At 45.2% G+C, this 17890-nt stretch overlaps 1 protein-coding gene across 1 annotated transcript in view; it reads right to left on the reverse strand.

Moving 5' to 3' along the window:
- The window catches only part of PTPRT (protein tyrosine phosphatase receptor type T), a gene marked incomplete at both ends in the record, with an annotated part of 1082998 nt that overhangs the window by 125987 nt on the left and 939121 nt on the right, over positions 1 to 17890 (reverse strand).

The following is a 17890-nucleotide window of genomic DNA, read 5'->3' on the forward strand; positions in this document are numbered from 1 at the left end:
ACAGACTTTCCCGGGAAAACACAAAGGGTGGAACCCTGGAGCCAGAGAGATATCTCAGTCCACAGGAGGTAGACAAAGAAAACACAGCTGAAACTCTACTCCTATTAAAAGCCGGCATTGTGCTCTTTGAAGCCCGGATAGACACTTCTATGCTGACATGATTGAATCTCTAATTAAATTTATACATCAGAAACTGGAAGGGAACTGCACCATTCTCTTATTTTGTAAAAGAAACTGAGGCCAGACAGAGGAGGCGCTTAGACAAGTCATGCAGCATTTCAGTGGAAGCCACAGGACCCTAACCTTGCTTTCTGCCTGCCAGCTCAGGATACCTGTTCCAACTTTCCTCTACCTCTCCTTCTGGGATAAAACCAGAAGTGCAAGTTCAGTCCATGGTAACAATTCTAGCCCCTTATGAATGCAGCAAAACCTCATTAATCCAAACTCCACTAACTCAGAATAACTGTAGTTGAGGCAGAGGCTGGGCTACCGCACAGCAGAGTTGATAGTGTAAACGAGGATATGGAAAAGTGCAGGGTTAAAAAGGAGAACACACCACTTTCTCTTCTTTCAGGAGGCAGGATGGCACAGCAGTTAACATCAACTTTGGTGCCAGACAGCCTGGCATCAAAACCGGGCTCTATCTCAGACTAGCTGTGTGAGTTCTTACAAGTTACACATGCCTTTGCATGTCAGTTTCCTCCTGTCTATAGAATTGCAGGTAGCAGCAGTGCTTCCAGGGAAAGGGAAGTGTTTGTGAAGATTAAACGGTGTGTAGTTACCAAAGCATTTCCCCCAGTGTGTGGTACACAGTAAGCACTCAATAAATGCTCTCTGGTTATCTTTTTTTTTTTTGCGGTACGCGGGCCTCTCACTGTTGTGGCCTCTCCCGTTGCGGAGCACAGGCTCTGGATGCGCAGGCTCAGCGGTCATGGCTCATGGGCCCAGCCGCTCCACAGCATGTGGGATCCTCCCGGACCGGGGCACGAACCTGTGTCCCCTGCATCTGCAGGCGGACTCTCAACCACTGCGCCACCAGGGAAGCCCTCTCTGGTTATCTTTTAAATATAGGAAACAGCCATGTTGATTTAAATAGCTTCATTATTTATTAAACATGAATCCTCTAAAATAGATACCCTGAAGAATGGCTTTTCTCTAAAAACATTCTTTGATGTATTCTACAGCCGTGCTTCTCAACCTTGGCTGCACAAATCATTTGGGGAGCTTTAAAAATTACTGATGAAGGCTTCCCTGGTGGCGCAGTGGTTGAGAGTCCGCCTGCCGATGCAGGGGACATGGGTTCGTGCCCCGGTCAGGGAAGAACCCACATGCCGCGGAGCGGCTGGTCCCATGAGCCATGGCCGCTGAGCCTGCGCGTCCGGAGCCTGTGCTCCGCAACGGGAGAGGCCGCAGCAGTGAGAGGCCGGCGTACCGCAAAAAAAAAAAAAAAAAAAAAAAAAATTACTGATGAGATTCTAATTTAATTGGTCTAGGGTGCAGCCTGGGCATTTGGGTTTTTAGAAGCTCTCCAGGTGGTCGTAATGTGCCACCAAGCTTAAGCACCACCGATGTAGAACACTGATTTCTCCAAGTAGTCTCTGGACCAGCAATATCGGCTTCACCTGGGAACATACTAGAAATGCAGTTTCTCCAGCCACACCCCTGACCCACGAATCAGAAACTCCAGATGCGTAATAAGCACTCCAGGCAATCCTAATGCATGCTGAAGTGTGATAGTCCCATTGCGGAGAACCCACTCTTCAGCTGATCTGAATTATTGAAGAGTCCCTATCACGGTGGAGGACCAGGACCAGGAGGTAGGACAGCTGGGTGCCAACCCCAGGTCTCCAAATACCTCACCGAGTTACCAGGGACACACCGTTTCCACTTTCTGGTATTGACTTCAATATAGGGGGGAGCTGGCATCTGAGAACCACAGCAAGAACTGATGCTTTTTTATGTGTGTGTGGTACACGGGCCTCTCACTGTTGTGGCCTTTCCCGTTGCGGAGCACAGGCTCCGGACGCGCAGGCTCAGCGGCCATGGCTCACGGGCCCAGCCGCTCCGCGGCATGTGGGATCTTCCCGGACTGCGGCACGAACCCGTGTCCCCTGCATCGGCAGGCGGACTCTCAACCACTGCGCCACCAGGGAAGCCCAGAACTGATGCTTTTTAAATGACTGTTACCGGTTGAACTGTGTTCCCCTAAAAGATATACTGAAGTCCTAACCTCTGGTACCTGTGAATGTGACCTTATTTGGAAATAGGGTCTTCTTTTTTTTTTAAAATAATCTTAAAAATTTTATTGCCTCTTTACAGAATTAGATATTTTACTTTAGAAATATTTTACTAATATGACAGGAAAAAGTCATTACCATTTGTTTTGTTCACTCATATCCATTCTCAGCAACCTCAAGTTAAAAAGGAGATACAAAAAACAACAACAACAACAAAAAAAAACAAACAAAAAAAAAAGGAGATACAATTTTAGAAAAATACAAAAAATTATGAAGTGTTTCCTTAATAAGATAGCAGTTTCTAAAACTTCTCCCAAAATCCTACTAAAATATTTATAATACGGAGAAAAAAGGGAAAACCCACAACTGTTCTCAAGTTTTCTAGAAGCAAAATTGGTGGCCAGTGCAGGCTTGGAAAGAGGGTCTTTACAGATGCAATCCGGTTAAGGTGGCCCTAATCCAGTAGGACTGGTGGTCTTACAAGGAGAGGGGAATTTGGACAGAGACGCACGGGGAGAGGGCTGTGTAAGGACAGAGGAGGAGAATGGAGTGAGGCAGCTGCAAGTCAAGGAATGCTGAGGATTTTACAGCCATCACCAGCAACTACGGAGAGGCAAGAAGGATTCTACTCAGAGCCTCAAAGGGAGCCTGACCCCCACTGACACCTTGATTTCAGACTTCCAGCCTCCAGAACTGTGACAGAATACATTTAGTTGTTTTAAACCATCACCTTGTTATGGCAGTCCTACGAAATGAATACATTGACCATGAAACAATAGATCCTAAATTTACTGTATTTATTTAATAAACATGCATATAGCACTTAATCCTTTCCAGGCACTATTTAAGCCTATCACAAACACAGTGTATTAACTTCTTGAATTCTCTTAATAACTCTAGGAGATTGATAGTATTACTAACCCCATTTTGTAGATGAAAGAATGAGGCAGAGTTGAAGTAACTCACTGAAAGCCACACATGCTTTAAGAGATAGAGCTGGGGGCTTCCCTGGTGGTGCAGTGGTTAAGAATCCACTTGCCAATGCAGGGGACACGGGTTCGAGCTCTGGTCCGGGAAGATCCCACATGCCGCAGAGCAACTAAGCCCGTGCGCCACAATTACTAAGCCTGCGCTCTAGAGCCTGCGAGCCACAACTACTGTAGCCGGCACGCCTAGAGCCTGTGCTCCACAACAAGAGAAGCCACTGCAATGAGAAGCCCCGCACTGCAACGAAGAGTAGCCCCCTGCTCACTGCAACTAGAGAAAGCCCGCACGCAGCAACGAAGACCCAGCACAGCCACAAATAAATAAATTAATTAATTAAAAAAAAAGAGAGAGCTGGGATTCAAACTCAGGCAGTCAGGCCTCTGAATGTTCTTTAAGATTCCCTGTTATGTCACGCTAAGCCAAGGACCCACACATGTATACCCGTGTCCCAAAGCTTTCTCAGCTGGCTCCTTGCCTCTCCAGGCAAACACACAGTGGCACGTATAAGCACATACATGCAGCCAGAAAGCTGACATCTGTATCCACTCACATCCTTTAGGCATTACACATCCTGTCTGCTCATTACCTCTGTTGGGTACCAATCCTGGAAGATAAACTGGTGGGTCCTTCCTCTCCTACCCCCATCACCCTACCTTGGGGCTTCTAAATGCTTCCACCAGAATGGCGAAGTTACAGAAGCAGTAGTAGCACATCTTATCACAATTCAAAAGGTCAAGGGACCTTGGCCACCACCTCTGACACCTTCATCTCTCTGCTGTCTTGCTCTCCATGTCTGTGCCTCTACCTGCCTCTGCTTCTCTCGCGGCCCGTGGCTGCCTTTCTGTCTTCCTTGCCTGGGTGGGCTCTCTTTCCACTAAGGACAGAGTCAGACCCAGTCTGACGATCCTCTGGAGCAGGGCAGGGGAATCTGCATAGCAGAGGACCTAAGACAGAGGCAAGGCCCTCCTGCTGCTGGGTACATGGCCACACTACCCCTTAGATCCTCAAGAAGAGCCTAGTGGGAACTGCATCAGCTCTGGAACAAGACTGCCTGAGTCCAAATCCTGGCTCCACAGTTTACTGGCTATGTAGCCTTGGACAATTACTTAGCCTCTTTGTAACTCAGTTTCCTCATCTGTTAAATAGGCATAATTATTGTGAATTCTCACAACAACCATTTGCAGTAGATGCTGACTTATAAATATTAAAGTACTTACAATAGGATCTGTCATCTCCCAAACGAGCTCCATATAAGTGTTGGTTAAATACTAGGCAATGGGAAGGAAATAAATGCTTCAAAGGAACATGAGGACAGAATCTATGGCACAGACAGTGGGAACTTCCCTGAATGCTTTCAGACCACTGGGCTCTGAAACCCTGGGCTAGACAAAATGCCCTCTGCTCTTAGCGTTGCGGAAATATCACGGACCTTGGCCCCAGGCTAACCTGGTTCTAACCAGCTGTGTGATCATGACTGTGGCTCTGTCTCTACGAGACTCATATGTAGAAAAGTATTTGATAAGCCCTATTTCACAGAGTTACTAGGATGATTAGAAATAATGTGTTAATTCCCTAGCATGGTCTTTGGCCTATAACAGACACTCAGCAAATGCTATTTCTTTTTCTCCCCCTTCTTCATACTGGCCATCTGCATTCCTTCTTCCTTGCTTTTTTTATTTTTTTCTTTTTTTGCGGTACGCGGGTCTCTCACTGTTGTGGCCTCTCCCATTGCGGAGCACAGGCTCCAGACACGCAGGCTCAGCGGCCATGGCTCATGGGCCCAGCCGCTCCGCGGCATGTGGGATCTTCCTGTACCGGGGCACGAATCCACGTCCCCTGCATCGGCAGGCGGACTCTCAACCACTGTGCCACCAGGGAACCCCCATGCTTTATTTTAATTTTAACGTGGTGTCTGATCTGCTCCCCGAGATGAGCACTCCAGGGAACCAAGGTAACTACTGAATACTTTTTCTTTCTCTGCCCCTTTTGATCCATCCATACCTTGTGCTTATTCGACCATAAACCAAGCCAGATACTCGGACAGATACTTTTCTCCCAGTCACCCTTTGACCCTCAGTTTCAGGCCATTTCAAGTTACAGAATCTTGGATTCTCTGGGCTGGAAAGTCATTCTCCCACTCCAGCTGGGAGACCCCTTGCAACACCCCCAGCAGGTGGATGTCCCCCTCTCCACCCCCGTGACTGTCCAACTCCAGAGACAAGGGCTCATCACCTCTTCAGGCAGCCCCTTCTAGGTCCCTATATGAGGATTAGTCTCTGAGCTGAGGCTGAGCTGAACTCTGCCTCTTATTTCTTATGCCCTCTTGGACACCGGTCGATGGTCTGCCTGCTTTTCACATCTAGCCTGTGCATGGATGAACTGATGGCTATCATCTTCCAAACTTTACCCCAAGCAACCTCTTCCAAGCAGTCTCTCCTGATCACCGAGGCTCTGTGTTCCTTCCCCAGCTCAGCCAACTTCCTTCTGCATTTCACACCCCTGTACCTGCACCTCTTCTCAGATCTCAACCCAGGGCTCCCAGGGGTGCTCTCTCTTTTACCCCCAGCCCACCCCAGACCTTTACTCCCCATCCAGAAATCACTCCTGCTTGCCAGATGGTCAGCCTCCATGGTTATCTCCCCTGCTAGACTGTAACTGCAGGGGCAAGGTCCATGCCAGCCTTGTTCACCTTGTGCAGATAGGGCCTTCCACAGATAGGGCCTTCCACAGATAGGGCCTCACACACATAGGGCCTTGCACAGTTTTGGGCACAAGCAGGTACTCAGTACACACTTGTTGAATTAACGTATTAACAGATAATCACAAATCCTTCAAGTTCCATCTCAAACACCACTTGTTCCAGGAGGCATTTTCTGACCTCTCCCTTACAGGACATACCTCACTTCTGTTTTATATCCTAGTCGTTGGCCTGCTCACTCTCCTCGCCCCTCATTATAACAATTTGCATAATGCATATTAGTTCATATAGGTATTTCCTCTAGCACCTAGTTCAGCACTTGGCACCATGTTGTAAAAGCTTTAAAACTGTTAACTGATGAAATGAATGAATGGATGGCACTTTTAATTCATTTATCATTGCTCCATTCCATATTTGAGCACCCTCATGACTTAGGCTTGACACTTTTTTTTTTTTTTTTGTTACGCAGGCCTCTCACTGCTGTGGCCTCTCCCGTTGCGGAGCACAGGCTCCGGACGCGCAGGCTCAGCGGCCATGGCTCACGGGCCCGGCCTCTCCGCAGCATGTGGGATCTTCCCGGACCGGGGCACGAACCCGTGTCCCCTGCATCGGCAGGCGGACTCTCAACCATTGCGCCACCAGGGAAGCCCCAGGCTTGACACTTTTAATCTACTTCTACACAAAGTGTTGGACTTGAACGGGTTCTACTTGCTATTCTACAAGCTGGCCTTTTGCTGCAGATGGTGCACGGCAGTGATTCTCAAACCTGAGGGCACATCAGAAGCACCTAGGAAGCATGTTAAAACAGGGATTGTTGGGCTCCACTCTCAGGCTTTCTGATATGGTGAGTACAAGATAAGGCCTGAAAACCTGCATTTCCAACTCCCTGGGAGATGCTGGGACTATCCTTGGAGAACTACTGGTCTGTCATCTCCTGCCCCATTGGGGAACACGTGCCATTTATCGCCTGTCTTTTCACCATTGGTCACCTGAAACCTTATTCCCATCATCCACCCCATCCCATTTCTCCTAAAACTGCCAGTAAGCATAATATACCCTTTAGTCGAGGATTCCCATTTTCCTGGGACTTTATTCTAATAAAATAATAGTAAAAAAGGAGAATACATATATTATGCAGATAATACTGGAAAACCCAGCTTCGCATATGCCAGGCATTCTCGACGGTGGCACTACTGACATTTTGGGCAGGATAATTCTTTGCTGTGCAGGCTGTGCACTGCAGGATGTTCAGCTGCACCCTTGGCCTCCACCTGACAGGTTCCAGGGGCTCCTCCCACTCCCAGCTGTGACAATCAAAAATGTGTTCGGGGCTTCCCTGGTGGTACAGTGGTTGAGAGTTCACCTGCCGATGCAGGGGACGTGGGTTCATGCCCCGGTCCGGGAAGATCCCACATGCTGCGGAGCGGCTGGGCCCGTGAGCCATGGCCTCTGAGCCTGCACGTCCGGAGCCTGTGCTCCTCAATGGGAGAGACCACAACAGTGAAAGGCCCGCGTACCGCAAAAAAAAAAAAAAAAATGTCTCCAGACACCGCCCAGTGTCCCAGGGGCGGGGGGTGGGCAGAACTGCCCTGTGCCTGATTGAGAACCACTGCTATATACATAGGACCGTAATAGTTTACCAGTTAGTAAATACTACCATGTATTAGGTACCTTCAAAGATTACCTTCTGTAATCCTCACAGCAACACTATAAAGTGGTGATTATTTCTTTTCTTTTATAAATGAGGAATCCGAGGCCCCGAGGGTTAAGCCTAAACTCGTGAAACGGATAAAGGGACCAGGTGGGATTTGAGGCCCCCATTCCTCAGCCTGCAGAGCCCTGCGTGCTCCCACAGCCTGCTCTGTTTCTTCTCTTGGACAGCAAACGATCAGTTACAGCCTCATGACTGTCTAACTACGGGGGCCCGGTTCAGTAAATTATGGTGTGTCCCCTGGATGGAATATTATACAGCTATTAAAATGATGGACTGTCATTTAAAATGATTACTATATAACAACATAGAAAAGTGCTAACTGGATCACATTAAGTTAAAAAAAAAACCTGGAAATTAAAACTGTGTCTACATTGTGATTATCACTAGGAGAAAGTATATCTAAGCTGATGTGTTAGATTGAAGGTATTAAGGATAATTTTCCTTTCTTCTTTGATATTCATTATTGTTATCAGAATGTCTTTACGATCATTATTTTTAAGTAGCAGCAGGGTAATGAAATTCAAGATGTCAGCTTTGTCATAGTTCCATCTTCCACCTGAATTAGTGGAATTCAGGCTACGCTAAATCCTGGAGTAAGGCAGGGGTTTGGCACACCCTTACCCTCCCAACCGCCCACAGCACTGTTGCATGTATGTTTCTGAACTACAACATCTCTCCTTGAACTGTACAGTCTCCTCCGAGCTCAGCCAGCTGCAAGCACAGAAGAAAATGGCTCTGAAGGTAGCGGTGTGGAACCCTCGGGGAGCCAGGGCTGTTAGGAACACACAGTTTTCGAATAGCAGATGTGTCCGTCCGTCAGACGGTACTGAGCAGTGCGCTGGTCTCATGCATTCTGCATCGAGAGTGGCCTGGAACACTGGCCTGGCCGTGTGGGAGAAGTCTTGCATAAGGAACATCTGAGGAATTGACTGGAATGTCAAAATGTCATCAAGGATAAATGAATGGATGTGTTACTCTGGCTGTAAGGGGCAGTGCCGGCAAGACGACAGACAGCCAGCGGGATGCCCAAGACAGACGGTGTTTGCGATGGAGATTCATGGTCTTTATGCAATGTGAGGTGCTGTGCGGGGAGAAGGTTAGACAGAAATGCTCCAGCACTTAAGCACTGTAAAATCACAAGCAAGAGAAGATGAATTAATTAGTGAACACTAGGAAGGCGCCTGGTCTGTCTGTCCTCCTGGGGAAAGCCAGGATGGATGGCACTGGGCTGGAGATGATGGGTCTCTACACCAGCCTAAAGAAAGCAACTGAATTTACTGTGCAGTCATAAACCGCAGCTGATGGAAAGGTATGTCTGGTCTGCGTTTGTTTTTTGCACGGGTACCGTTTCTGTCTCCTGCCCCAAGCTCTTTGTGTCTGTGCGTCAAGTGTCTTAGGTGACTCTGGGGAGACCCAGAATGGCTACCACTTGCTTCTAATGCCACCATGGGCGAAGGTGGGGGTGATGACGGTTATCGTAATCCCTCAACCCGGGGGAAAACTCTCGCGAAGCCTGACTTCCCCTGTGGCATCCTATACAGGGGGTGCTCCATCCTCTGGTGATGGGAGGCTCACTGTGTCACATTCAACCTGTTCTACTGTTGGACAGGCATCGTTAGAAAGTTCTTCTTCATGCTTCTCCAGCATCTTCCTCCTTGTAAACTTAACAACTAAAACAACGAGAATAGCTAATGCTCCCTGAGCATTTGCTAGGTGCCAGGCACTGTGTGCCCTGGCACAGTCGGGCTACCGCCTTATCTTGTAGCATCCTCATATTGCAGTGTAGGAAACAGGAGACCAGAGAAGGGGAGAAACATGCTCAGGACTACATAGCTAGTATATGGCAGAGCCAGACCCAAACCCAGGTCTGCTTAAAACTAAGTCTTAACATCTTAACGATCACACAAATGTAAGTCCCATAACCTCCTCTTAACAGAGTCTGGCTTTTAGAGCAATACAGAACATGAGAAGGCAAGAACTAATACTCTGAACATGTGTTGGGTACTTATGCTAAGTACCTGGCCTGGGTTAGCCTACTCCATCTTTCATGCAACAGCCTTGTGTTTGTGAAGTAAGTTACTATTTCTCCACCCGAGACCTCTCTTTTCTTGGCTTTTTTGGTTTGTTTCTATGTCCATTTATTTTTTATATACAAAAGTCAGTCGCATTCCTATATATTAACAACGAGCAATTCGAATATGAAATAAAAAGAACACTACCATTTACGATAGCACACACACAGAAGAAACATTCAGGTATAAATCCACCAAAATATGCATGGGACCTGCATGCCAAAAACTACAAGAGGGTGATGAAAGAAACCAAAGCAGACCCACACAAATGAAGAGACATACCATGTTCCTGGGCCAGATGGCTCAATATTGTTAAGATGACAGATCTCACCACACTGATTTACAGATTCAATGCAAGCCCAATCAAAACCCAGTAGGCTTTCTTGCAGACATCCACAAGCTGATTCTAAAATACTACTGCACATTTATTTTTAAAGAAAGAAGGAGGAAAAAAAGCCTTCAAACCTTCACTGTTCAGAAAATGAAACCTGACACCTGTTGTCATATTAAATATCATAATCGTTGGGTACATTTTTAAATAAGATTATTTCTCTATGCCTGGCATAGCTGAATTTGAATAAAATCCTCTCCATGGCACAACCCTATTTATAAGACATTTTAAACAAAAACGTGTTAAGAGACAAAAGGTTGCTCTGTAAAATTAAAAGTGAGACTCAAGAGGCCTATTTAAAAAAAAAGTCACAAAAACAGCCCTAACCCCACCCTCTCTTTAATCTTGGTCCTTATTTCTCCAGTGCAGAATATAAAAGTCATACAATTGTAAAAAGATGAACGATCCTGTTCCTGTTTGACTCTTGTCCCTTTTACACAGTGAGGGTATTAAAAGGAATGAAGTGGTTGGTACAGGTTTCCCCGCCGCCCCCCGCCCCCTCCCATTACAATTTGGAGCAATGGTTATACACCTTCAGGTAGGGACTGACTCTGGATCTTATGCATCTTTTATCTCACCAGGTCTGAGAGGGTGTAATTCTTATCAGTTTTGCTGCCTTATAAAGTAACCTTCAGAATTCTCGTCACAGCCCCCTCCCAACCCGTGATGAGAACACAGCACCAGTAATTGGCAACTCTCTGTTCCATGGATTTCTTTCTTTAGGTAGCCTGTGCCCTGGTCAGTTTGGTGAGCCTTCACGTCCTTAAACTTAAAATGACATTTCCTCACTGGAGTGACGCAAACATTTCATGAGATATCTACATGAAAGTACTCTGTAAACTGCAGAAACATGAGTGGACATAATAATAGAAAACAAAATGCAATAATAATAATAACTACAATGTTCCGAGCATCTACAATGTACCAGACACAGAACCAGATGTTGGACATGCACTGTATTATCTTACGTAATCCTGGTAAATCCCCACAGCAACCCTCCAAATTTGGTATTATTGTCCCGCTTTTATAAGAGGCAGAAACAGAGGCTCAGAGAAGTTAGGTTAGAAAGTAGTAGGGTCCAGGATTCCAATCCAAGTGCAGTCCATGCTCTTTCACTACAGTGCCGGCCTAGGTTTTAAGTATTATTTTCCTCACCATTCAGAGCTAATGCAAAGTGCTGTTTAAAACCCTTAAGGAGTGGGAGATGAGATTACAGAAGTATGATTTATTGAGCAAACTGCCCCCAGCCTAGATGGCTGGAAGACACCTGCACAGCAATCTGGTAGATGTATACACTTTGAATCAGCCATGGATCTCCTGGAAAATCCTTAGATCCCACATTTTCATGGTAGTTTTGCTGTGTAAAGCAAAGATAAGACAAAAGAATGTACGAAATCCCACATCATATCTGAGGTTAGATTTTTCACCAGAAGTTTTCTCTCTCATCAGTAGATGTCCAAATAATAAACGACAGGGAAGCAAGAGGAAAGTAAAATAAACTATAGGCAGTCTTAGCTTTTCTCCATTTCTAGAAAAGTGCAGTGTCATTAAGCCGTTTTCCAAAACAAAACAAGCCTTCTTTAATCCTGAGGCTTCAACTTGGTTTATAACCTTAATAAAACCATATTTTCACTCTTTACAAAAATTAAATCCTCCCATCTACTCAGTGCTCTGTGGTGACCTAAATGAGAAGGAAATCCAAAAAAGAGGGGATATATGTATACATATAGCTGATTCACTTTACTGTGCAGTATGAACTAACACAATATTGTAAAGCAACTATACTCCAATAAAAAAAATTAAACCCTCCCAGTAAAAACAGGGTATTGGCCACACTAACCTTTCAATTTTTCCCCTTAAAAAACATGGGTGGCTGTAATATGCCCAATAATTCCCACTTAGAATGTTCTGCATAGTGGTTCAAAGGCACTGCAAGGAAAAACTGCTCCAGAAATGAACTTACTTACAAAACAGAAATAGACTCACAGACATAGAAAACAAACTTGTAGTTACCAAAGGGGAGGGGACGGGATAAATTAGGAGTTTGGGACTAAAATATATACACTACTATATATGAAATAGGTAACCAACTAGGACCTACTGTGTAGCACATGGAACTCTACTCAATATCTTGTAATAAGCTACAATGGAAGAGAATGTAAAAAAAGAATATATATATTTATGTATATGTATAACTGACTCACTTTTCTATACACCTGAAACTAACAGAACATTGTAAATCAACTATATTTCAATAAAAATTTAAACAAAAAAATTGCCCCAGAAAGCAGCTCATCCAATGTTCTTTAATTCTGATAAAAAGATTTCATAAGAAGTATTGAGCTTCTTGAGGTTTCATTCATGAAGAGAAGGCTAATGAACAAATATTTCTCAGGAGACTGACTGTGGCTGAGGGGTCTTTACTCCACCATACACCAGTATGAGGAGTAATTGGTATGAGAAATTAAATGCTGTTTTTAAGTGTGCCTGGGGCATTTTCGCCATTTATTAAATGGCTTCTACACACTTACGAACAGCGTAAGGACTGTCTACCTCGATATCTATAGGGAGGAAGTGGTACCATCAAACAGCGTGTTATCTTCTACAGACTCTGCCCTCCGCACTCAGGTGCCAACATTTTAACCAGAGATGCGTCTATTTGATGATCCCATGGGGTCAAACTCTCATCTGAGGTTCTGGGTTAGGTGGCCAGACCAAGCCCTCATGCTACTCTTCCAAATGCCTATCTTCCAGGACCCTGGATTCTCAAACTCTCCCACACGAGTGGTTCTCGACAATAGTTTCATATTAGAATAATCTGGGGAACTTTAAAATGTCTAGGTACCACTTGAGACCAGTGAAATCAGTTCTCTAATCTTTCTTTAAAGGTTCTGGCCTGTGCTCCCCTCTCTCTTCGACTGTTCTCCTTAAACATACTCCAGTTCCTCTGAGCTCTGCTCCCAGGAAGGAGGCAACATTCCCGAAGAGACTGTCCAGAGTAGAGTAGCCTCTTCCCCATCTGGAGAACCACGCCTCTTTTTAAGGCAGGTTTTGGCAGCCACATCATAAAGGACAAGCCTGTCCCCCAGCCCCTATATATTTAGAAATATCGTTGACAGCCTTTCCAGTTTCAACTCCAGCCTTTTCTCTTCTCACTGGCCTATAACATCTTCTTGTGTTAAAATGACATTGTCTACCCGTGTGGTTTTTTTTTGCCAGGATCATTAGCTGACTCTGATCCCTCACTGAAATCAGCAGGGATGGAAACCAGGAGGGGGGGTGTCCTACCCAATTGCTCAGAGGAGAATTTTTGTAAGTTTAAGAACCACCATCTACAACTGCCCTACTTCATTCTATCTGGCAAATTCTTCTTTCATTAACTTACGTTTGGAAGTTAAAAAACTCTATCTTCCCCCACCCCCGACACACCCAACCACTGCTAGGTTCTAGCTTAGCTCTACCATTTGATAGATGACAATCTAACGAAATGCAAGTGAAATGAAAACAAAATGGCACGTACATTATATTTTTTAATTTCCTAAGATAACTCCATGCATCGAGCACTATCATTCCCATTTTACAGATGGGAAACTGAGGCCTGGAGTGCTCAGGACTCACAGCTGCTAAGCAGTGGAACTGGGTTTCAAACCTTCCCCTTCCTACTCCAGTCCTTTCTTCCTCTTTTTGTTTTTACTTTCCAAGTTTTTCCTAGCATGTCACCTACCTAGTTATAAAATGTATGTGTGTGTGTGAGTGTGTGTGCGTGTGTATTTCAAGAGAATGAGGCCAAGGAGAAAAGTGGGTGAATGTGTTATTTCTTCAGTAAAACATCTTGCCTCTGCCCTATACCAGGCATCCTTTTTGGCCCTTTAGCCCATGGTATCTTTCCTCCAAGCTGAATCAGTGACTTCCTTTTCTTTATCACGTCTTCACTGCTCCTCTTTCATGGATTTACAACATTATTTTATAACTGTTTGTTAACATGTCCAAGACACCTTTTAAGCTCCTTGAGAGAAAGGTGTTTCTTTTTAAATACTTAACACCTAGCTCAGTGCTCAGCACGAAGGAATTGCTAAATAGGTGCTCGTGAATGAAAGAATATGTCATTTAAACATCACGGCTGTTCTGAAATGCAGGCATTATTACCCCCGTTTTACAGATGAGAAACTGAGGTTGAGATGGAGTTCAGTAACTTAACTGAAACTGTGGAGCCCAAGTGCCTAGGGCTCTTTCCTACACGGCACAGAGACCTGTCTGCTATCTTGCTAAGTACCTCCAAGCCTGACCAGACAACTAGGTAATAAGTGGGAAAGCACTTTGGAAGAGATAAAGCTGTATATACAAACGAGATGTAAATTATCATCATCATCAACATTGCAAAGCTATAACTAAAGCACTTCCTCCCATTAAAAGCACTCTGCCAAAGTGTGGCACTCTGCCACACTTAGAAAGGCATTTTCCACTTTGGGCATCTCAGCATCCCATCTTCGCTACAGTCCTAGCTGCAAGAGTCATTCTCAGTTTGAGGACGTTTGCTGAAGGCAAGTGCTTTCAGAACTAAATCCGTTCCTGCCCTGGTGACACATTTTTAAGGGGGCACTGTGGCTGGGCACTTCTGACCTTAGTTCTCTCCTCTGGCTGGTTCAGCAACAGGTTCTTACTACACTCTTCTGGGATACACCGTGAGCTCCCCCAAGCAGGAGCTATGTATTTAGATGCTCACAGCCCTCCTGCCCAGCAAAGGAACAGGTGAGAAGCAAATGCCTACGAATGAATGACTGCCTAAGGAAGGACTTCTTAGAGTTTACTTATCATCAGTGGTTAACAAAGTGGTGACCCAGTTAGTTTGTATACAAAGTGTCCGTAGGCAATGACGTATGCATGTTCAAGGGCAGGCGGGGGGCATATACATACTCAGAGTAACTTGTCTCCAGTGACCAAATTGAATGGGGGTGTCACAGGTTGGGTTCCTGGAAATTCGACTCTGAGACAGAGATTGACATGTAGGGGATATGTTAGGAGGAGCTTCTGGAGACAACATCTGTGGAAGGGAAGAGGAGGGAAGGGCAGGAAAGGGAAGGGAGGGGAGGTTAGGGGAGAGAAGGGTAGAGGAGGGAAGGGGAGAGTAGGGGAAGAGAGGGGAGGGGAAAGGGAGAGAAAGGGAGGGAAAGGAGGAAAAGTGGGCAGAAGGGGAAGCTGAATGGAGATGTAGCTGCAGTGATGGTTTAAGCCAGCCCCATGGGAAGCTCTGACACTGGACTGATTTTTACACCCCTGTAAAAGTCAGCTATTGACCAGCTATTGGATGACCTTGGGTGAGGCAGCTCTGAAGATCAAGAAGTCCCAAAGGAGGCTGTCATCTAAGAGTTGTCTGCCAGCAGCAGTTCTAGCAACTGGGGTGGGGGCGGGTAAGTCCATTCTTGAAGGGTGATCTGAGTAGCACATCACAACACTGTCCATAGAAACTTCTCTTTCCAACCCTATTTCACTAGGTCATGCCTCTCTGTCAGCAGAGAATTCCCCCACTCCTTTAACTTCTTTATAAAGCTCAGATGTATTTACAGAATAGAAGCATTTAGAATCACACACCTTTCAGGACTTCCCTGGTGGCACAGTGGTTGAGAATCCGCCTGCCAATGCAGGGGACACAGGTTCCATCCCTGGTCCGGGAAGATCGCACATGCTGCGGAGCAACTAAGCCCGTGCGCCACAACTACTAAGCCTGCGCTCTAGAACCCACACGCCGCAACTACTGAGCCCACACACCGCAACTACTGAAGCCCACATGCCTAGAGCCCATGCTCCGCAACAAGAGAAGCCACCGCAATGAGAACCCGCACATGGCAACGAAGAGTAGCCCCACTTGCTGCAACTAGAGAAAGCCCGTGCATGGCGACAAAGACCCAATGCAGCCAAAAAAAAAAAAAATGGTTCTGAAGAACCTAGGGGCAGGACAGGAATAAAGACACAGATGTAGAGAATGGACTTGAGGACATGGGGAGGAAGGGTAAGCTGGGACGAAGTGAGAGAGTGGCATGGACATATATACACTACCAAATGTAAAATAGATAGCTAGTGGGAAGCAGCTGCATAGCACAGGGAGATCAGCTCGGTGCTTTGTGTCCACCTAGAGGGGTGGGATAGGGAGGGTGGGAGAGAGATGCAAGAGGGAGGGGATATGGTGATATATGTATACGTATAGCTGATTCACTTTGTTATACAGCAGAAACTAACACATCATTGTACAGCAATTATACTCCAGTAAAGACGTTAAAAAAATTAAAAACAATAAAGATACTAGTGCAGCCATTATGGAAAACAGTATGGAGGTTCCTCAAAAAACTAAAAATAGAATTACCACATGATCCAGCAATCCCACTCCTGGGCACATACCTAGACAAACTATGATTCGAAAAGATACATGCACCCCTATGTTCACAGCAGCACTATTCACAATAGCCAAGACATGGAAACAACCTAAATGTCCATCGACAGATGAATGAATAAAGAAGATGTGGTACATGTATACAATAGAATATTACTCAGCCATCAAAAAGAATGAAATAATGCCATTTGCAGCAACATGGATAGAGCTAGAGATTATCATACTAAGTGAAGTCAGTCAGACAAAGACAAATACCACATGATATCGCTTATATGTGGAATCTAAGATACAATACAAATCAACATATCTACAAAACAAAAACAGACTCACAGACTTAGAGAACAGCCTTGTGGCTGCCAAGGGGGAGAGGGGCTGGGGAGCGATAGAATGGGAGTCTGGGATTCACAGAGGCAAACTATTAATATAGGATGGATAAACAACAAGGTCCTACTGTATAGCACAGGAAACTATATTCAGTATCCTGTGACAAACTACAATGGAAAAGAATATATATATATATATATATATGTACAACTGAGACATCTGCTATACAGAAGAAATCAACACAACATTGTAAATCAACTATACTTCAATAAAATTAAAAACAAATAAAGATACTAGAATTTTCCAGGCATGGAAGGTGGGTAGGCATTCCAGGAAAAGGGCACTGCAGGTACAAAGGTGGGACACTGAGAAAGGGACAGTTATATCAGGCTGATGTGAGGATCAGGAGAGGAGCTGTTCTCGAAGTCAGCATCCAAAATATTAAACTGAGTTGTGTGTGAAATTCAGATCCCCAGGCCACACTTTCAAAGGAACTGAGCTGATCTGGGGGTGGGGCCCAGGAATCAGAATTCTCACGAGGTCTCCCCCTTGGCTGAAGAACAGCAGGAAGGCAGCCGTCTTTGACCTGCCTTTATGGTAATGCGTTCTATTTCCACCTGTCAACATATTTGCTGTCAGCTTTTGGTAATTGATACTTATCATCTTTAAACGGCTTCCTTCTATTCCTATTTTTCTTCATTTTTATTTGAAGTGACTGACAAATTACATAAAATGCTTTTCGAGTCGCTCTTGATATCATCATTTCAAATTCCTCTTTAAATGTATTGAGGCAATGATATTTGATTTCCAACAGCCTCTGACGTGAAAAGGTGTATGCATTTCAGAAAAGAAGGCAGTTTCTTACTTTGGGTGAAAACCTACTAAGTGCTAGGCATTTTCCAAACTTTGCCTCATTGAATCCTTGCAAGGTCTCTGTGAGGAATGCATTTTTAATCTCTACTTTACAAATTAGGAAACTGAGACTGAGAAAAAGTGAAGTGGCTTGCTCAGGTCACAGATGCAGAACAGGAGCAAAGGTTGCCTTAAAGCCACAGAAGCAAGGAAGATACAGGGTCTGGAGT

Source organism: Leucopleurus acutus, assembly GCF_964270905.1.
Source record: "Leucopleurus acutus genome assembly, chromosome: 16".
NCBI classification, from domain to species: domain Eukaryota; kingdom Metazoa; phylum Chordata; class Mammalia; order Artiodactyla; family Delphinidae; genus Leucopleurus; species Leucopleurus acutus.